Source organism: Cryptomeria japonica, chromosome 5, assembly GCF_030272615.1.
Source record: "Cryptomeria japonica chromosome 5, Sugi_1.0, whole genome shotgun sequence".
NCBI lineage: Eukaryota > Viridiplantae > Streptophyta > Pinopsida > Cupressales > Cupressaceae > Cryptomeria > Cryptomeria japonica.
In genome coordinates this window covers 303,906,096-303,929,267 of record NC_081409.1, presented here as the reverse complement: position 1 = coordinate 303,929,267, position 23,172 = coordinate 303,906,096, and positions in this window count along the sequence as shown.

Genomic DNA, 23,172 nt, shown 5'->3' with positions numbered 1-23,172 from the left:
GAAACGCCAAAGTGAAAGTAAATCATGTAATTCTACTCTCACTATGATGTTGATGCTCCCCCTGTGGAATACATCCACTCCTTCATCAATCCATATAAGATTATACAAGTGGTTCAAGGACTACTGCAATCAACATCATGCTTAACTAACTTCATCAAGAGGGACAACCCCCAATTGACTTCTAAGATACTTGAAAGTGGTCTTAGGTAGAGGTTTGGTAAAGATATCTACAAGTTGCTTCTTGGTAGAAACATGCTACAAGATTCAATGTCCTTAGTCCTTGCATGCAAAACAAGATTTTGCACATAAGTGATATTTTTTGATATGTTTACTGCAATTGTATTATCACACAAAAACTTTATAGGTTCTGAGATTTCTATCTTCAAACCTTCCAAAATGTGTCTAATCCACATAGCTTGTGTGCAATTCATATAAGTTTCTACATACTTAGCTTCAGCAGTAGATTGTGAAGTGCAACTTTGCTTTTTACTACTCCAAGAGACTAACCTTTGTCCTAAAAAGAATTCTCCACCTGTATTACTTTTCTGGTCATCAATATTTCCTACACAATTAGCATGTGTGTAAGCTTTCAGATCAAAATTTTTACTATATGGATACCATAACCCATAGTCAACAGTACCTTTTAGATATCTAAAAATTCTCTTAGTTGTCATAAGATGTGTGTAATGCCCCGTTAGGAACTCTAAAGGAAAACATCATAATCTATGCAACTAAGGGTGAAATTATTTTATTTTATTTTTTTATTAAGTGCATGAATTAAACCTTAGCACATCTAATAACATAGCGGAAGTCTAACACCTGAATTTCCTAAGGGTTACCAACGAATATTACTTCGTAAATTAAATATTTGAGATAAAATTTCCACAATGAAAGAGTTTAAAATACTTCAAGTAATCATATATTATATACAAAAGAATAAAGTAATTGAAATAGCATACATTACAATTTTTCTTTGCTTACAATATTCGAAAATACATATTTTCAAAAGAAAATTACATCATGAGCTAAAATGTTACAAAATGAAAGTTACATAAAGTTTCTTTTCAAAACCTCTAGTTTTCAACTGAATAATGGTTAGGAGCAAGAGCTGGTACATGAATCATGAACCAAAAACATCAGCGAAGTCCTTCCTTGCCTGAAGATATGTACCAGTACATCCGATGGGAAGTGACACTACCACCCGACCATGTGATTTCGAAAGGAACCACCCCACCGTGCTAGAGATAGTAGATAACCCTCAAGCAAGCAAAATGAAACAAGAACGAAAGGACTACAAGACTCCACTTACATTCATGTGACCCAACTCACAAAACACTAGTGACTCTAAGGAGAAAGTGTCATCACATGTCTTACGGTGGATACCATGGTACAGCCTCCATAGGTCCCAGCCCCCATCCTGGGTTATCCTGGTAACCTCTCCCGAACCTTTGATTCCAACTAAGACTCATGCGGACCTTACCAATCCTCTCATGAAGACAAGGTAGTAAGTTTGCCATTCCAGGCCTTCTCGCTACATTATGAGCCCTGTACTAGCACTCACCTATGTGCGAGGCACATTATTTTCTTTAATTTTTATTCTACCCTCCTCCTTCTTTAACTACGCACTCCCTCTTCCTCCCTTAAACACTGCAGTCAGTGGGCATTCAGAGGTTTCCTCCATTAACACTATAGTCAGCAATGACATCTTTCGCCCCTCTCTCTGTTCAAAATGATAAACTATCACTTCTCCATGTCCAAACTCTTCCACGAGCTGCAGTTCATTACATTTAACTGCAGATTGGTCGATTAAGGAGGGGATTAGACTGGCACGTAAGGTGAAGACTGAAACATCAACCCTAGTTGACTCAAGACCTGGTAGATTAAACATACTTTTCGCTAAATGCAAACATACCGATCTCTCCACCCAGCCGATAGTTCTCTTAGTTGCCATAAGATGTGCCTCCTTTGGATTCTTCGCAAGTGTCAACAATATAGTGTAGTTTTCCAATTATTGACCTATATTCCTTTTCATCTACAAACTTAGATGCATCTTCCTTGGACAATTTACAACCTATAACCATTGGGGTTCCAACTAGCTTACAGTCACTCATACTAAAAGTCTTCAAAACCTCTTTCATATACTTGGATTGAGTAATGAAATTACCATTCTTCATTTGTTGTATCTGTAAGCCTATGAAAAAATTCATTTCCCCTACCAGTGACATCTGCAAAACAATTACTCATGTCATCATTACCTCCAAATATAATGTCATCTACAAATACTTCACTAACTAGTATTTCATCTCCTTCAGACTTGAGATAAATGTTGTTGTCATCATTGGTTCTAGTAAAGCCTATCTTCATCAAATGAGTATGAAGCCATTCATACCACGCTCTAGGTGCCTGCTTTAATCCATACAAGGATTTATGCAATTTGCATACCATGTCTTCCTTATATGTCAATGCATAACCATCAAGATGCTCTATATAGACCTCTTCTAATATCTCATTCAAGAATATAGACTTCAAATCAATCTGGTATACCTTGAATTTTTTATGAGCTACAAATGCAAGCAATGTTCTGACACCTTCCAGTCTTACTACTGGTGCAAAATTTTCTCCATAGTCTTCTCCTTCTTCTTGTGCATAACCTTTTCATACTAATCTTTCCTTATTCCAAACTATAATACCATCTACATTTAACTTATTTCTGAACACCCATTTAGTACCTATAACAATCTTGTTTATCGGTCAGTGTACCAAGGTCCAAGTGTTGTTCTTCTCAATTTGATCTAACTCTTCCTCCATAGCTTTCACCCAATGATCATCACCAAATGCCTCTTTAGCACTTCTAGGTTCAAAGGTGGATATCATGCAAGAGTTCTCTCTTATTCTCCTTCTAGTTAGTACTCTAGCATCCTTATCCCCAATTATCTGTTCAGGACTGTGATTCAGCCTCACATGCCTAGGAATAATATTATCATTCTCTTTAGGTTCAGATTCATCATTGTCATCTTCCTTTGAATTTATTTTTTTTGGTTGAACAAGTTCATTAGGATTTTCTTTACCAGTTTCTGATTTAACTATTTTAGGTTCCAAAAGAAAAATGCAAGGATATTCATCCTTCTTCTCAGAACCGGTTCCTTCTGCAATTTTAGGACATTCATCTACACAAACATCGACACTTTCAACAATTTTTTATGTCTGGTTGTTGAAGCATTTATAGGCCTTACTTTTGGTAGAATAGCCAAGGAATATGCCTTCATCACTCTTAGCTTCAAATTTTCTTAAGTAATCACCTCTTTTAATAAAACATTTGCTACCAAATATTTAAAATAGCTAACATCAGGTGATCTCCCATACCAGTAGTCATATGGGGTCTTGTCCTTACCTCTTTTTACTAGAACTCAGTTCATTGTGTACACAACTATACTTATAGCTTATTTCCAAAAAAAATTTGATACACCACCTTATATCAACATAGTCCTAGAAGCTTCAACCATTGACCAGTTGTTTCTTTCTGCTATACCATTCTGTTGTGGTGTCCTTGGTGTAGAAAGATGCCTCTTGATACCATTATCATCACAATATTTAGTGAACTCTGTAGAATTGAATTCACTACCTTGATCTGTTCTTAGACATTTTATCTCTTTGCCACTCTCTTTCTCAGCTAAGGCTCTCAATGCCTTGAATTTACCAAATGCTTCATTTTTATCCTTCAAGAATGTGACCCACATCATCCTTGAACAATCATCAGTGAAGATCATGAAGTATCTATCACATTGAATACTTCTTGTTCTTATTGGTCCACATAGATCTGTATGAACCAAATCTAACAAGTGCTCTACTGAGAAGGACTTTATCTTAAAAGTTGAAGAAGTCATCTTTCCTAGTTCAGATTCTTTACAAAGAGCATTAACCAGTTTGTCTAGCTGAGGCAAACATCTTACTATCTTAGACTTGCTTACTTTAATAATATTGTCAAAATTAATATGACAAAATATCCTATGCCGAAGCCAGCTATCATCTATTTTTCCAATCAAATAGTTCCTAACTTTAGGATTGAGATGAAATAGATTACCTCTGGTCTGTTTACCAGTTGCAATCAATTCTCCTTTGTTGTCAAAGATTTTGCATATACCATTTCTGAATTCCAGTGGGTATCCTCTGTCATTAAGTTGTGCCACACTAAGAATATTGTGCTTTAGGCCTTCAACCCAATAGACATCATCAGCACTACTTTTCCCATTAGGATAAATAACTCCCTTCCCTTTAACCATACAGGGTGAGTCATTGCCAAATTTGACAACACTGCCATTGAATTCCTTCAGGGAAAGAAATTTTCTTCGATCACCAGTCATGTGATGTGAACAACCACTATCACTGATCCAATCATCAAAGTTATCCATTCTAGATACTAGTGCCTTCTGATCTGACATTTCTTCCTTAATTGCTACAAACACAATACCTTCACTAGCATCATCATTTGATTCTTCATCAGTAACACCACTGTCAATAGCTACAAGACAATATCTCTTGCCTTTACCCTTGTATTTCTTAGATTTATCTCTTGTATTCATTTTCACCATTAGGGAAATTTATTGCTATATGACCAATCTTGTTGCATGCAAAACATTTTAAAGGTAGCTTACCTCTATATTTACCAGTGCCTCTAAGTAGTTGTTTTTCCAACAACGCTTCAAGTTCTACTAAGTTGACTTCATCTTCAGAATCTCTAATGGGTCTAGATTCATAGTTATGGCCAATATCTCTACTTCTTCTCATAGATGAGTTTGAGACAAAAGCTTTAAATGTAGATTTTGATTTATATACACTACCATCATAGCCATTTAGTTTAAAAGCAGTAAGTTTGCGAATAATAGAGTCAAGAGTTACCTTTGTCTTATCAATGGATTTCATCTCCTGAATAGCTGCAACTCAGATAGCATAGACTAGTAGCAAGGTTCTCAGTACCTTAGTGATTACTATGGCATCTTCCACTTTCCCTCCTGCACTCTTTATCTCACCAACTATCTCTTTAATCCTTTGACCATACTGCTAGATATTCTCACCTTCGGACATTCTCATTTCCTCAAACTTACCTCTTAGACTCTCCTCTTTGGCAATCTTAACATGTCCATCACCACTATAAATCTCTTCTAGTTTCTTCCATACTTCATATGTAGTTTCAAGACCGTGAACATCTATATATTCAACATTAGACAGGGAACTGATAATAGCTTCTAATGCCTGGTGATTTTCTTGTTGTTCTTTCTTATGTTCATCAATTAGAGGTCCAGTAGGTGTAGTATACTTATTTTCTACATGCTCCCAATACTGACTACCAAGACTCTTAATGTAAATCTTCATTCTATAACTCCATATTCTATAGTTATCTTTGTTGAACTTCAGACCTTCTTTCTTCATCATGATCTACAAGATCTTTTCCTCAAGTTGTTAGTCTTTTAGATTAAGAGGACCTGAGATGCTCTAATACCACTTAATGGTATGATGAAAGAATAAGTATTTGGTAGAATACTAAGAGGGACGGGGGTGAATCAGTATACTAAAAAACTGATACAAAGTTCCCAAACTCAAACTCAATCAAACAAAGTAATCATATCTCAGTTAAGATCAATAATCATAAGAATACTTGACATCAACCGGTTTAACTGTTATGACAACTTTAACAGTAAACAACTTCAATCTTGTGAATATCAACAATGCTTAATCATAACTCAACATATTCATCTCTTAATGCTTCTACTTCAAATGCCTTATCAGAGATTAACCAAATCAACAAATAAGATCACAACCACAAAATCATTCACCACTTGACACAAATGTTTATACGTTGAAAACCCAAGTAGGTTAAAACCATAGTGAGATGAGACTCACAAGGATAGCTATCTGAACTCTTTCAAAGTTTACCCTATTAGGAGCCAAATCCTGGTAGAGCTTTACAATAAGTCTTGTTAAGAACTAATTCCGGTTAGGAATCACGCGGTTAAGGGATTTACAAATATGCCTTGTCAGATGCACAATATCCTATTAGGATTAACCTCGCTAGAGGATTTAAGAATCCAAACTAATGGACCACCTTGTTAGAGGATTTAATGAGTAACCAAGCTTGTTAGAGCTTACCTGGTTAAGGGATTTAACTTCTGCTATAATTGTTAGAAAACAATAGTTTAGTCGATCTATTTGAATAACACTACTCTTTCTTGATCAAATCCTTCTATAATCTTCAGGTTGCCTTCACTCAAAGTGCAGATCCATTCACAGGTTTGGCAACTATACACTCAACAGGTTTTCTACCAAACTTGGCAACAACCTTAACGAACAACTTCATCGACCTTAAATAGAAATCAATTAGGTCGGTAACACAACAAAAACCTAATTCTCATCATCAAGATTACAAACAAGTCAGTACAATCTTGATCGTTAGAAATTATGACAATCTCTTCACATTATTCAAGATAATTTCAACCGCTCCATGATCACCACTCTATTGGACTTTGTAACTCATCACGTGTTGTGCATTAGATGCAATCCACTTTTCTCCTTCCCTAGACAAGAACAAACGTGCCAAAACAATTTGAATATCTCCTTAATCAAATGATCACACGTGTCTCCATCATTATTGCTTATCAGATAACAAACCATCAAAATTGGTTGGTTAGGGTTTGAAGCTGATAGGGTTTACCGGTTACATTACATGGAAAGGTTTAACCCTTTACACCAATTCAACTCACAAACTTAACATACAAGTTTATAACATATTCCACAAATATCTTCTTATCGGTTACTAACCAATATCAAAAACAACAATATCAACAATAACATGAATACCATTTACTGGTTCAATTGACATCAATGACAAGATATCATTAATGCACTCTTGATGCAAAATACTAACAAACTCAAAATACCAACATATATGACATGCGATGTTCATCTATCATGTTGTGGTTATGCTTAACTTATAATGTATGACTATGATGTGATGATTTATATGGATTCTTATGTATGTAATGCAAATAGATGTCCTACATGTTTTTAGTGCACTTCAAATCAATGTAATTGCAATTTATACCAAAATGAATGCACCAATGAGAATGAATTGTAATTGTATACCTAAAATGAGTATTGGCCAATAAACAACATAGACAAGCAAGTATACCAATGAAATATAACAAAACAAAGATCGAAATGACAAAATAAACTAAATCATCCATCTCCAAAGACTTTTCCATTGTTCTCTATCTCCAAAGATCCTTCAAATCAAGGTTTCTCTCAGCTTGGAAGAGAATCTTTGGGATGACTACTCAAAGAATGAGGGATATATGATCAAAAATCTAAACGTAAAGTGACTAAGATCTTAGCATGATATTGATATTGGATTAGCTATGATATGGTGCGAAATGATGAGATTGATATGAAGCTAAATTAGCATGAAAATGATATTAAGATAGCATGAAAATGAGACTAGCATGATATATTACTAACATTATAAATCTAGGCTATGATGCTACTAAATGATCTAATTACTATTATCAAAGAGAGGTTAAAAATGTTTGATGAAATGAGACTATAAATTAGATGCATGAAGACTTGGATTGATGAATAATGAAGGAAATAAAGCCTATTTATAGAATAAATGGGGAAATGAATGGTTTAGATTGAGTTGTTAGAATCAATGACAGTCCCAAAGACACTGAGAATGGGGGGGGGGGTGAATCAGTGTCTAATCAGTTAATAGAATATTTATACTTATTTAAAACTTTTCATCCCAAAACAGTGTACCGGTAAATAAGAATAACAGAGACAACATAGGGAACACACCATAACACAAGATATTTAACGAGGAAACCCAGTGTGGGAAAAACTTCGGTGGGACTTGTGACCCACAATATTTACTCACTGGCCAATGAGTAACTACTACTTACAATGGGGGGCTTACACATGTAGGGAGGCCAATAGCCTAGAGCACACTACTCAATAAAGAGTCACACTAACTACAAAATGGATTATCAAAATCCAATACAATGTACTACTTCAAAATAGCATCTCTCACGCCAGGTTCAATATCGGTTTAAGCTTAGTCAATAACCAAAAACCTTCATTGTCAACTATATCACCTTATACAAAATTGCCTTATACTTTACATCTATCTCCTTTCAAAAATGACCTAAAAGATCTCATACATATATGAGTCTATTAAAATGTACCATGTAGGCTTTTACAAAAGATAATTACAATTCAAAACAATAAATAAAAGTTTATTCCATGTTGGCCTGAGTGTCGATATGCATTATTGCCCATGTCGGTGAAGTGTCTGTCAGTCTATGTAGAAGTCTATTGTCGGTGTCGATATCTACCGGTTGGTTTCTAGATGATTGCTAGTTGGTTTCCATTAATGACAACATCAACTATTCTCATAAGAGTGTAGAATTCCAACATGATTAATCTTAAACAAGGGTTAGGATTGAATGATCTTCAACCCTTGTGAGATTCTCAACCCAATCCTAGGCTAACAAGTGTCATCATGAGGAGGCTTCAGAGGAGACACAAGAGGAATTAAATGCTTGATAAGACATGGTGGTTACCTTAGGAGGTAAGGTTAGGGTTGAGTTATTGGATAATGCTTTTACCCAAATGATATACTCTTGTGCAAGAGTTAGTGGATAAACATGGTCAAAGCAATGAATGCTTGAAGAGACCCATGGGTTAAAAGGATGGTTAAGTTAGAGGGAAAGTCTATAACCAAGGGTTGAGATTGAATTAACCATTGATGGTTATTGATGACTTTGCAGGTTAACTTGGTCGAGACACAAAACCTTTAATGGTTAATGAAGACTTTGAGGGTTTGAGAAATGACTTGTTTTTACTTAGGAATGTGACACTATTTAGGATACGATTAGATTTAATTAAGTAGGATTTAGGAGGTTCTAGAAGAATGATTAGGATGCAAGTGAATTTGTAGGAGGATGCAAGTGGGATAAAATAATATTTTAATTAAAATAAAATGTTTTATTTCAACTTAAATGGATGCAACTTGCATTTGTAGGGAAACACAAGTGGGAGGGTAATTTATAAATAAATATTGATTTATTTATATCATAAGGTTAATTTGATTAAATGTAAATTAAATTAAATTTTGAAAGGGGATTTAATCAAATAAATAGGATTTATTTGATTAACAAAAGAAAGCGGATTTTAGTTAAACCTTAATTTAATTAATAGGTGGATAAATAATAATTAAACAAGTAAAATTAATTTAATTAAGTGTGTAGATTTAGGTGTCCACATTTTTCCCCTCTTTGAAGTGACGTGTGACTACATGTTGATTGAAAGAAAAATCGCTTGATATGTTGCCAAAAAAATTTATTTTGATTTCTTTGCCAAAGTTTTCGATATGGTGCACCAGATATTGATTTGGATGTCGATATGATAATTATGCCCCTTTGGGAAATGAATTGAGAAAAAATGGTTTATCAAGTCAATTTTGTTGATTTTGATGATTTTTCATTTTTTTTTTGTGGAATTTTTGAAATTTTTTATTTTTTGGAGTTTTTAATTTTTTTTCAAATTGATTTGTCGATAAAAGTTATTTAAATTTAGTGAAAATATGGTGTGAGAATAGCGCATACATACCCCACATGTCCATCTAGGCAACACACCCAAGGTGACATCGCCATTAACCATATAATCCCCTAGGGCTTTCTTTCCAGCTCCTTTGTGCACTTGTCATTGGGAGAAGAGAAGAAAGAGCAAAATGGTGCTACATCGTCACCACCACTGATTCGAGCATGTTCATTGATTTGAGAGGCCAGCAACATATGGACCTCTGGTAAGTGAGATTTTCAACCTCTCTTGTGTGATTTTTTGAGCATACTTAATGAATTTTTCAAGATTTTTGTACATTTTCTACTTTTTTGATGCCCTAGTTTTTTAGCTTTCCTTTAGCACATAGGGTTTTTTTTTAAGCACATATAATTTTTTTGTGGTGAATATGAAAAATATCATAGCGTATATGATTTGTTTAATAGCGCATTTGATTGATATATTAGCGCATTTGATAGATATGTTAGTGCATATGATCTTTTGGTTAGCCCATACGAATAATCTTGTAGCACATATGAGAAACATTATAGCGCATATGATGAATGTTGTAGCGCATATGATGAATATTGTAGCACATACAAAAACTATTGTAGCGCATATGACATAGTGTTAATTTTTTGATATTGTGTGAATTTTATTAAGTTGACAAATTTGATATATAGAATATAGATGATGTTTGATACTTAGTTTGATGATCATTTTGTCATGATTTCATCCATTTTTTTGAGAATGTTGAATTTTTATATTGATAGGACCTGGTTTTGTGTCGGTTTGTGTTTGGATAGATAGAGTTTATGATCGAAACTCTAGAGTTATAGCATGACTTGCATCACCGATGGGAGAGGTCTTCTTGACAATGTATGATCAACACTCCCCTAGTGCTTGATAGATTCAATGACTAGGTCACTAATAGGATAGGCTGAGATGATTAACCTTCCCATATTGATAATATTTTTAAATCGAAACTCTAGAATTATAGTGTGTCTTTCTTCACTAATATGGGTCAACTTGATTTTGATATGGGACAACTTGATTTTGATATGGGATAATTTGATTTCGATATGAGATAACTTGATTTTGATAGGGTGAATTTGTCATTGATATGGGTCAATGTGATTTCGATAGAGAAAACTTGACTTCAATAGGGTACCTTCATCACCGATATCCGTCAATGTGATTTTGATATGAGATAACTTGATTTTGATAGGGTGACTTTGTCATTGATATGGGTCAAGGTGATTTTGATATGAGATAACTTGATTTTGATAGGATGACTTCCTCACTGATATGGGTCAATGTGATTTCAATAAGATAGGCTTAGATGAACCTACCTGGATTTTATGAGCAAAATGCCTTCATTGATAATGTTACTGTCGTCACTGATAGGTGTCTAGTGAGATTGATTAAAATCTCACACTCGGTGAAAATAGAAACTTGTGTGATTAGATCGTGATGATTGATCTACTTGATAGATAGAACTAATAAGGTGTTGATATTGTCATGTAGGCTACATTTGGTGTGTTGATGGTTCGGGAGCGATACCTAAATACTTTGGCTACGTGAGGAGCTTTTACTGATAGTAACAGAGTTGTGATTGTTGCATGTGGTTTTTCGCACATCATGTTCATGCCTTCCTACTAGAAGAACAAGGCCTTGTTGACTGTGTTAGCTAAGAGATGGCATGGCAAGCATAACAACTTTCACTTACTAACTGAAGAGAATATAGTTACACCAGAGGATGTGTACAATATTTTATGGATCCTGATTACTAGAGAGTTGGTGCAGTATAATATGGAGGAGTAGGGTGGTACCATGGTATTACAAGAGGTGTTCACTGACCCTCAACTCAGTGGATATTTAGTTGCATGGAAGGAAATGGTGTATAAGTATGTTGGAATTTTTGATGATTATGTTGTGATTGTCATTGATGGAGACACACTTGCTATGAGATCACTTTTTGTATGTATGAGTTATGCTCAACCAGTATTTGTTCCAAACCGGTATTATGTTGTAGTCTTTAGACTATCGGTGTTTTGCAGAGTGTTTACCGATCTCAAGTGGCATGAAGACCTCAAGCGGTTCGAGGATCTCAAGTGGAATAGAGCAAAGGAACTAAAAGAAGCAATTATCATTTTCCCAGTCTTCATTTTTGTCAAACTGGTAATCTGTTTAATAGATAAACCAGTATTACTCTAAGTTACCAACCGATAATCGGTAAAGTTGTATAAACTAGTAATACTTTGTGATGAGTTACCAACTGGTATTTTTGTGATAAGTTACCATCCACCGACACTTTGATGGTGATTTTGTGTCATGCTACCAAATGTGTCTAGATACAATGAACCTAGGAACTTGCAATGTAATCCTATTGGACCAACATGAAATCAGATTCCTTTTAAGGACAACATATCTAGGGTTTTAGTGTGTGTAAGTTGTTAGAGTTTTTGGTGGTTGATGATTTCTTGTATGCACAATCTTAATAGCGAAGATCAAGTATGTGTGTTGTAACAGAGTGTGGATTTATTGGAGACTGAAGTAATGCTAAAGTGCATTAGCAATGAGCTATCATGGATCTAATCAAGTAGACTGTGCCATTTTCTAGATCATTCACTTGTTGATTAGTCACATCTTTGACAAGTCAAAAACCCTTAACCGAGTAGGCTCAGAAAAGCCTTTGTAAATCCTCTAACAAGGTGATTCACATCTGTGGATCTAAAATCCTCTCACAAGGTAGTCTTTAATCAGACTTATCTCCTAACAGAGATTGAGATTCCTAATAGAATCTGTTCTAGTAAAGAACATTGTATGACCTTAACCGGTTTGGTTACTATTCTGCAGATAGTTACTTGTGAGTTTCATCTCACCGTGGTTTTTCCCATTTGGGTTTCCACGTAAAAATATCTTGTGTTATGGTGATTGTGCTTCTGTGGGTGAATGCCTTACTTGTTGTTTGGTTTGCATTTGTGTTAACCGGTTTTTTAGTTAAACTATTATACTAGTTCACTGCTAGACTGTTAAACTGTTTGAGTTCAGTATTTTTTGGTATACTAATTCACCCCCCCCTCTTAGTATTCATCAATTGGTATCAGAGCCAACCTTTCTATAAGTCTAACCACTTGGAAAGAGATATGGGGGAATACACTATGAGGGAACTTACTCATCGGCTCACTCAGATTGAGCAAGCCTATGATGAACTTAAAGTCAAATATAAGGCCTCTCAGGAAAAAAGAAGAGACCATGCTGAAAAACTGATGGAGCTAACTAAAAATAGTTCTTCTAATGAAGCGGACATGGAAGCCCTAGTTCAAGAAGTTGAAAAACTAAATGAGTCCAATGCCAACCTAAGAAGGGAACTTGAAGGACTAACTATCAGAATGTGTCGAGAGCTTGAGAACCAGATTAAAGTTGAACTAGATCTGGTAAAAGATAAAGACCACGAGATCTCCAAGCTGAAGCAAGAGATCAATGCACTTACCACTCATCTTCATGAAAATAAAATGGAAAAGGAAGAAATGCAAGGTGAACTACACATGGCTATTTCTGAGAATGCAACCTTAAAGGAATCCAATGCTGCTATTACCAAACAACTTACTGAGTCAAAGGAAATACTTGCCAAATTCAATAAAAGCACTGTCAAGTTAGAGCAGAAGCTTGAATCAGCTAAACCAGTAAAGAATACCAATGGAATTGGTTTCTCTAATTATGAGGAAGGTGAGACCTCTGGAACAAAAGATGGAGCATCAAAGAAGCAACCGACACCAAAGGATAAAGGTAAGCAAAAGTTCAAAACTGTTTGCTTTAATTGTCTCAAGGAAGGACACATTGCTAATGTATGTAGAAGTAAGGCTAACAATAATTTTCCTTATTTTCTAAATGATAAGCCTAGACCCAATAGATTCAATGGTAATTGTTATGCATACAACAAGTTTGGGCATAGAGCATTTGAATATAGGTATACCATGCACAACACCGGAAGGTATCCTCAAAGGAGTCAAGGAGTTTTTCCTTAACCCTCTGGGAACCAGAACCCAAACCAGTTTAATACCTATAATCATTAGTAAGGAAGCAGTGGCTATCAAGCGGCAACCAGATGGAGAGCAACCCATTTGATTTGTCATGGTAGTAGTCACATTGCTGCAACATGCAGAAGGAAGAATGGAAACATGAATAATGGACCTTGGAGAGCACCTAGAATGATTTGCTATCATTGCAACAAACCGGGTCATACAACAAGATTTTGTAGAATGAGAAAGAATATATCAGATGATATACCAATCACTCCAAAAGGAAAGATTGATGTTGAAACTGTTCAAGCGAATATGAATAAAACTTGGAAGAAGAAGCCAGAAGAAGTGATTCAAGAAGAACCAGTTTCTGCACCTAGTGTGGAAGTCTCTAAACTAACAAACTAAGCATCAGAAAAGCTTAGGGGGAGAAAATAGTAAAATGTTTCGAACCCCTGGTTTACACCGGTAAAAGACCTTAACCGATATGTGATACCTGTCAACTGACAGAAGACCGGAAATGGTAAAAGGCAAATTAGGGTTTACGCCCTAATAGTGGAGCATTTATTATGGAGGGTGAAGAACTTGTTTAGAATGATTTTTCAAGTCATTTTTCAGTTATCAGTTCTTGAGCGAAGAAATTTTTAAGTGTTGAGTGATGAAAAGTGATTTGGATTGCGAATCAAAGAATTTTCAAAACCTTGAAGAAGAATCAGAAGCTAATATCAATCAGTCAAGTGTAGAACACAAAGCGGTATTTTAGCAACCGAAGGAGTGTGTGGCAAAGTGGAATTTGCAAGCCCTAAATTCTCTATTTATCATGGCTTCCACATCACACTCTAGCTCTAGTGCACCCATTGATTTAGTAGATTTCATCCAACGAAAGGGAAAATACAATGCCCTATCTCAAATACCCGCTGGTGTTATAGTGGAGGAAGGCATTTTTTATTACATTGACTATAAAATTGAAGACCTAGGATCTCTTGTAATCCATTCTCAGTTGAGTTTGTTCTGCAGGAAGGACAAGAAGATTAAACCGAAATTCAACATCCTGGAAAAGAAGAAGCTTCACAATGTATTCTATTTCCTTGAAGAGTTTTTCAGATGATCACATCGGCATCATTCTAAAGAGAGTGCATGGTGACAAAATGTACTTACAGCGGACACATGACATCACACCGAAAGCTATTCATGTCGTCACTAGTTTTTGTAATGTCGGTGAAGTTCCAACACTAAGGAAGATTAGCAAGACGAAAATGACCAAGCTCACCGGTTTTGTAAGTGACCAACGGGGAATGACCATCAATCCCATCAAGGATGATCTAGTCAAATATGCCTACATGGTAATAGGTTACCAGACATTTTATGCTAGAAGGATCAACTCTGTCTCTGCTACAGCAGTAAATGTTACCTACAGGATGATCATGGAAGATGCATCATTTGACTTATGCACCTGTATGCAAAGGCAACTTTTGGTGAACCTAAAGTCAATTAAACATGACAATGCCTTGAGATTCAAGTTTGGACAACTATTGGTTGGGTTGTTCTTATACTTCCAAGATTACTTCCCAGGAGTCAGAGATATTCAGTGGTCTGCCGATCAACTGGTTACAAAAAAAATCAAGGAAAGCCTTCAAGCGGCTGGAACCCGTTATCCAGAAGTTCTGAACAAATACTTTAATGAGTTCGGACGCAAAATGAGCCAAATAGTGAGAATATCAGGTGATATTGTCAAGAAATATGAAGATGGCATCTATTTCACCATCAAAGTTGATGAGTGCATAATGGAGGCGATTGAGCCTACACAGCAAGAAGTGGAACCCATGGGATATGAGGTAATGTATGACATGCTAGATGGGTATGCCTCTAGCCTACTCGCCTCACCCCTTGATCCAAAGGAAAAAAGAACTGGCACCTATTTGGAAAGGGTTACACTGGTTGAAGAACCACTAGTAAAGAAGAGAAAGGCGATGCCTTCAATATTGGCACCGGTTATTGTAGCAAGTCCCAAAGTGACCAAGCGGTCACTAGCAAAGAAGAAATCGGAAGCTGCCCCTGCCAAAGTCTTTGAGAGGAAGCGGAAGACAAAAGACACCACACCAGACTTAGAGGACACTATGTCTGAAGAATAGCCTAAGAAGACTAGGCAAATGAGGAAAAAGACAAAGAATGAACTGGCAACATCAACACCGATAAATATTGATATCTCCTCCTACAAACCTTTGACACATTGTCAAAGAACTATTAAGAACATTAGAAGAAAAGTGCTTGGCGATTTGAAAGAGTGCTTTGATGATTTTAATGATGATGAAAAGGAAGAAGTTGAATAGGAAGTCATTAATTATTTATGTATTAATGATCGGTGGCCATTAGAAATTAAATTTGAGACACCTAATTCTTTATATAATTCTTTAGATAACAAATGGTGCATTGCCATAGAGAAGGAATAGGAAATAAGAAAGGAAGTATTTGCACAATACTTTTCTGATGTGCCTAAATCAGAAATTTATGAAGTGGTGGAAAGATATAAGGGCCTCTTCTTCATGAGAAGAAGGAGACTCCTATTGCTAGAAGGAAAAGTCCCAGAAGTGGTAAAAGATACCCACTCCCTTGCTCAATCTACTCTAAAGTTGCACCAAGTGGCAGAAGCCAACAAGATAGCTGAGAAAGAACCGTAAATCAATCAACTAGATGAGGTGTATGACAGTGAAGGAGTACCGATCATTGATCAAATGAAACCCATTGATGTTGATGCCTTGAACAGTGAAGATGTTACTTCGGGTACACCAATTGAAGCAACAGGATAGGAAAAATAGGCAGAGGAAGAGAAGAAGCAATAGGAAGAAGGAAAGAAGAAACATGCAGATGAACAGGAAAAGAGAAAAGAAGAAGGATGAGGATGAAGATAAGCGGAAAGAAGAGAAGAAAAAGGAAGAAGAGAAAATAAAAATAGAGGAAGAGGAGAAAAAGAAGGCAAAAGAAGACAAGCTAAGAGCGAAAGAGAAGGAGGAAACGACACATAGCACTCAAGTGGAGACTCCAAAGGCAACCGGTAGTCAAGCCAAACCAGCTGACATTACCAGTCCCATTGACCTCCAATCTGCTAATGAATCAAAGCTACTACAAAGCATTAAGCTTACTCAAGGACACCTAGAGGTGATAAGGATGAAGAAGGAGCAAGATGTGATCCAAGTTGTGGTGGACACTCTTACCAATTTGATACCTGGCACCAACCTCCCTAGTACCAATTCATCTCTGGTCCAACTAAAACTCTTATGCATAGTTGTGGAGGACCAGGTACAAAGCTTGGAAGAGGTTGCTAAAGAAAATGCCAAAAGGGAGCACCAAAAGGCTTTGAACACCACCTTGGTGAAAAAGTTACATGAGCTCTGGTCCGATCTGCAGAAGGCATAGAAGGACATCAGAGATGCAATGGATGAGGGGAAATTACTGCTCAGTAATATACGTCAACCCCATCTATATTGTGACGATGTTCTTGCTCAGAAAGACAAACTACAAATTGATTTGTAGGCATTCATAAGCACCTTCAAGATGCCATATGATTCCTTTACTGCTTATGGGCAAACCATTCACCGATTTCAACTTCAGGCTACAAGAATTGATTTGGAGATCAGCAACCAGACCAGGGATTTGCAAGAACTACAATTGGTTCTACTACCAAGACTGCAAATACTTCAGAAATGCTATCTCAATCTGGATGCCTTGACGATTACTCAAGAGACGAGTACCTTGGATGCCATGGAGGAACAAGTATCCCAAATGCAAACGAAGAGTGAGGTTGCTACCTCATTACTTGAGTCATGGTCCTTATCCATGAAGAAATTTATGTAGGACTTTAAATCTATTTTTGACAAGTTTCACTCTTTATTGTCATAAACATTTATTCAGTTAATAGAAACAAGGGTTATTCAGCTATATTTTGTCATTGTTGGCAAAGGGGGAGAAGTATTCTGGTATTTAAAATTTTGATGCATGATATGTATACTCTCTTGTTTATCTCTGTAAGGAAGTAGTATACATTATATTTTCTGCAAAGGGATAGTGTATATGCTTAGGGGGAGTATTTTTTATTATCGCATTTTTTTTTGTAAAACACTTAGATGTCAAATCTTTTTTTCCTAAGTGTTGCCATCAATGCCAAAGGGGGAGATTGTTGGCATTTTTTATGACTATGTTGTGATTGTCATTGATGGACACACACTTGCTATGAGATCACTTTTTGTATGTATGAGTTATGCTCAACCGGTATTTGTTCCAAACTGGTATTATGTTGTAGTCTTTAGAATATGGGTGTTTTGCAGAGTGTTTACCGATCTCAAGCGGCATGAAGACCTCAAGCGGTTCGAGGATCTCAAGCAGAATGGAGAAAAAGAACTAAAAGTGGTAGTTATCATTTTCCCAGTCTTCATTTTTGTCAAACCGGTAATCTATTTAATAGTTAAACTGGTATTACTCTAAGTTACCAACCGGTAATTGGTAAAGTTGTATAAATCGGTAATACTCTGTGATGAGTTACCAACTGGTATTTTTGTGATGAGTTACCATCCACTGACACTTTGATGGTGGTTTTGTGTCGTGTTACCAAATGTGTCTAGATATAATGAACTTAGGAACTTGCAATGTAATCCTATTGGACCGACATGAAATCAGATTCCTTTTAAGGACATCATGTCTAGGGTTTTAGTGTGTGTAAGTTGTTAGGGTTTTTGGTGGTTGATGAGTTCTTATATGTGCGATCTTAATAGCGAAGATCAAGTTTGTGTGCTATAACAGAGTGTGGATTTACTGGAGACTAAAGTAATGTTAAATTGCATTAGCAATGAGCTATCATGGATCTAATCAAGCAGACTATGCCATTTGTTAGATCATTCACTTTTTGATTACTCACATCTTTGACAAGTCGAAAACCCTCAACCGGGTAGGCCCAGAAAAGCCTTTGTAAATCCTGTAACAAGGTGATTCACATCTGTGGATCTAAAATCCTCTCACAAGGTAGTCTTTAATTGGACTTATCTCCTAACAAAGATTGATATTCCTAACATGATCTATTCTGGTAAAGAACATTGTATGACCTTAACCGGTCTGGTTACTATTCTACAAATAGTTACTTGTGAGTTTCATCTCACCATGGTTTTTCCCATTTGGGTTTCCACATCAAAATCTCTTGTGTTATGGTGATTGTGCTTTTGTGGGTGAATGCCTTGTTGTTTGGTTTGCATTTGTGTTAACTGGTTTGTTAGTTAAACAGTTATACCGATTCACTGCCAGATTGTTAAACTATTTGAGTTCAGTATTTTTTGGTATACTAATTCACACCCCCCCTCTTAGTATTCATCAAAGTATGCCCCACTTCCTTAAGTGTTAGTAGGTTTGCTTGTTGGCTTCCTCTATTCAGACAGGAGGTCACATGGATTCTCAGTGGGATGGGGCCGGATAGTGTGACAGATGATGAGATAGAGGATTCAATATGCATGGGGGGTGTATGTGTTAGCCCACCTATACTATTAGTTGCACCAGGTAGTATATGATGAGGAAACAAGTTTAGTAGTAGAAGTCACACTTTTATAGATCTGGGTCTGGGAGCACATAGCAGTGACTTGTCCAATGGTAGAGAGATCATGATCAATCAGGCTACCGTAATTATTTATGGATTATATGGTACAGAGACCCTATGTGGATTGTGAGGCCTAGGCAGAGGATGTGACAAACATTCCCATTTTATTTTAGAGCATTTTTTTGATAGGGAGGACCCCCTGTGTTGTTGAGAGATTTATTTTGACTCATGTGTACCGTCAGTTTGGTTGTACCTCAAGGTTCGGCCATATAAGATCAATTGTACAAGGAGAGGACATATTGGGGTCTGACCTTGGATTTTGATACAACATGGACAGAGTTCGATGCACTTACACAAGTATGGTGAGAGATGCACTTAGGAGTGTTGGATGCGCGGATGGTGCCATAGTATGGTTAGTATTTTGTAGAGCATCCATTCCCTCAATTGACAGGGCTAAGAGAGCTAGTATCACTTTTGGAGGAGTTTGATGATGATTATAATGATGACAGAGGGCTACGAGGATGGAGGGGTTGTAGGCAAGGTCAAGGGAAAGGAATGATTGTAGTTAGGGATAGGGGTTAGATTGGTTGAGGTGGGGATGGTGGTGGGGATGATAGAGGTGATGTAGGTTGAGGACATAGAGTGATAGGGAGAGGGGGAGGTTGGAGAGTGTCTTTAGGCTAAGGAGGGCCATTGTAGATAGGAGATGAGGATGAAGAGGGCTCATTGGAGAGGATAGAGTCAAAGGATTTGGTAGAGGAGGTGATGGGTGGGATGGGAGGATTGGAGGAGGAGAAGGATCCACAGCCACTAGTTAGGTGGAGGAGGATAGACATGCCACCACCCTTGATCCTAGTGCAAATTAGCTCAGCACAGGTATAGGTAGCTTAGGATCCACATCCATCTCAAAGGCTAGTGGTACTTCCCACCAGCAACAAGCACATATAGTCACCTTGTTGTTCATGGTGTAGGGTTTACAAGGACAGTTTGCACAAGCCTAGGAACAAATTTCCCATCTGCAAGGATAGGTTGCTCAAGTGATGGTTGAGTGTAATGCAAACAAAGAGTGACATGGTTGTGCAAAACAACTCATATAGATGATCCAGCAGACTAGTGCATAGGGTCTGACTTGGGATACCATGAGGGATATCATACATCAGTCCAAGAGGGTAGAGCATTATAGGAGTTTGTACTATTAGGTTATGCTACCAGAGTGACAGACGTCATCATTTGTGCCAAGTGTAGCATCATAAATTGTACACCCTTTCTAGAGTGGTACAATTCTACGCTTAGTTTAGCACCCGCCTTAGTGTGTTTGCATCTTGCATTGTAATTTCCCTTTAATCATTTAATTAATTAATTTAATTAAATATAAAGTCATATTTCATCACTTCAAACATCATAAAATTGGGCCATTTACCCTAAGTTTGACCCTTTTTATTTTATTCCTATAATAAATCATTAAATCATAAACCCTAATTATGTCTTATTTTGACATTTAAGGCCTGATTTCACATATCAAAACATCTCGAAATCAGTTGTAACTTTGGGATTTTCTCTAATATCATCATATCTAATGACCTTGAAAATTTGATGAAAAGTTAGTCAGACCATGTGCACTTTGCACATGGTCCCTGACATTTTTCCCAAAATTTTGTGAGCATAATTCTATGATATTATAATGCTTAACCCCAAAATATTGGTGGTAAATTCAAATCCTAGTTCAGCCTAAAGATGAAATTAATATCTAGGGTTTCATACATAAGCACTCTCTTTCTTCATTTGAAGGGATGCAACTAAGATCTACAAAAATGGAGTTTTTGGTGAAATGAGCTAGCGAGCATAAGGAACCTTCTATGTAGTGAAAGAGAAGACTATGTGGATTTTTCAACAACATTCAACAAAATTCATCAAGTATTAATCAAGCATTCATCATCAATTAGGATCCTTGAAGACATTGAAGAATAATAGGAGATCACCGACAAACGATTGGCTTGTACCCCTCCCTTAGGGGTTGGGTATGGTTTCATGTTATTTTCATTTCTTTGCATGATATTTATTACATAAATTAGCATTATTAACATTAATTCTATAGATCACTTTGCATCATTGATTTAGAGCATTTACTTTGTCAATTACAAGCATTTAGGGTTTACTCTTTCGGGTTGCTCTAGATTGTTTGCATTCATCCTAGGGTCTTACACACACACAAGATTCCTGCTCACACTAGTTTACTATACAAATTGTCTATTTGTTGAGGTGTAAATCATCGACATAGGGGTTTGAATGAGGAAAAACCCTACATAGCCACCCAAAACCTCTCTTTTCAGTTGCAAATCTAGTAACAGATACCCAAAAGGCTTCCCAAATCAACAAAAGACACAAGAACTATCCTAAGGTCTCAGATCTACCCTAATCCATTAGGGATAGGGGAATGGTGTCCTATTACTATCTAGGATAGGGGCGTGGCACCCTAGTCCCCCTCAAATTTAGTGATTTTTGACAAGGTGCAAGCTCGGGATCTTAGGATTTCAGCCCTTAAGTTGCAGCTCTTTGTCATATCATCAGGGATAGGGGTGTGGTGCCCTATTACTAGTTAGTTTGGTCCATCTTTTAGCATCAAGTGCACATTAATATTCCTCCCCCTTCTCTACTTTCAGTATCTTAGTTCCAAATCTGCAAGTTTGTGCAATTTAAGTTCATATGTGCTTCATTGTTATCTCCTAGTCTAGTTGATCAATGAGACCCTATTTTTTTCATCACAAACAACAAGAGGAATAGAAACCCTAAGAGATAATCCTTGGCTCTCTCTTTATCACAAGAGGTAGAAAAAGTGAGCTATCTCCCTAGGCTCTTTTGTATTCCCAATGTGTTGGCTAAAGTGGGATTAGGTCTTAGTCACCTGGTCTCACTTTTTCCCCTACACACCAAGCTCGCAATGTGAGGGGTTTAAAAGACAAGAGGAAAGTCAAGGGGTTATGGGACCTAGGAGAGATCCCAACAGTGATGATACAGGTACAAGTAGTGTAGGTACAAGTGGTAGTTTGGGTGCCATGCCAACAGATTTTGGTGGTAGCCACTCCTAGATTGCCCCTTTATGATTGTATTTTTTATTACTTGATGATATTGATCTACATACTAATATTATTTTGAGCATTTTAATATGATGCCATGTACACATTGATGTATTTTGATAGTGATGATTATGATCTCCTTGTGATGTACTTTTTATTATTGATATGATATCCAAGGACTTTGGATAGTTATTCTTTCTTTTGATTCATTATGACATGTATCAGTGATTTTCCTTTGGAACAACATGGGTCAGACATGCATGATGATATGATGCTAGATATGCTTATACATGCTATGGATGCATTTACTTTGATCATCTATATGTTTATGTGTATAATTTTATATTTATGATGCAGATGATATATATGTGTTGTGTGTGATGATATGATTTTATGATGATGTGATCTATATGTTTTGAAAGTGATATATGCATATATGATGGTTTTTATGATATGCAAATGTATGAAAATTATGATCATGATGCAATGCATATGGATATGTGAATGTTTTATCATGCTTATGTGATGCAATGCATGATTATATGATATTAAATGCCCTAAAATTAATGATATAAAATTTTAAGGACACTAAATGCAATTATATGATTTTAAATGATATGAAATTTAAATGAAATGATACTAATGAAATGGTATGAAATGATTAATGATATTAAATGAAACGATGTGCAATGATTAATGATACTAAATGAAATGATATGATAATGCCTTTATATGATATGAAAATTGCAACTAAATGCACTTTAAATGATATGAAATGAAATGCAGCTAAATGCACTTTAAATGATATGAAAATGCTAATGCAACTAAATGTACTTTAAATGATATGAAATAATAATGAAAATGCAACTAAATGCACTTTAAAGGATATGAT